Source organism: Propithecus coquereli, unplaced genomic scaffold (genome assembly GCF_000956105.1).
Source record: "Propithecus coquereli isolate 6110/MARCELLA unplaced genomic scaffold, Pcoq_1.0 Scaffold63, whole genome shotgun sequence".
Lineage (NCBI taxonomy): Eukaryota > Metazoa > Chordata > Mammalia > Primates > Indriidae > Propithecus > Propithecus coquereli.
The window spans coordinates 8,871,041-8,871,562 of record NW_012152285.1 but is presented as its reverse complement, the minus strand read 5'-3'; positions in this window follow the sequence as shown (position 1 = coordinate 8,871,562).

Genomic DNA, 522 nt, shown 5'->3' with positions numbered 1-522 from the left:
CACCTTTTGAGTAAACTGCAAAAAAAAAAAAAGAGGGAAGAGTTTGCCTCCTTCTGTCTTTGTTAGATCTTTTCTTTGGAACACTGAGTCTCTACTTTATCAGATAAAGAGTAAAACTTTTTGCTTTTTAAAATCTTTTAATTATCACTTTGGGTAAATGAATCACTACTATTTCACAGTGACCTATGATCCTATTTTGATCAAGTGTTTTAAACCTTTCGCATGTTTGGCAGACTTCCCAAAATCAAATTTCAAATTCTAAATTAAGTCTTTTTGACCTCAAACGCCATGGCCTCAGCCTAGCTCACAGCAGCCTCAAAATCCTGGGCTCAAGGGATCCTCCTGCCTCAGTCTCCTAAGTAGCTGGGACTATAGGCGCACATCACCACGTCCGGCTAATTTTTTCTACTTTTAGTAAAGACTGAGTCTCTTTCTCAGGCTGGTCCTGAACTCCTGACCTCAAACGATCCTCTCGCCTTGGCCTCCCTGTCTCTACAAAATATAGAAAAATTAGCTGGGTGT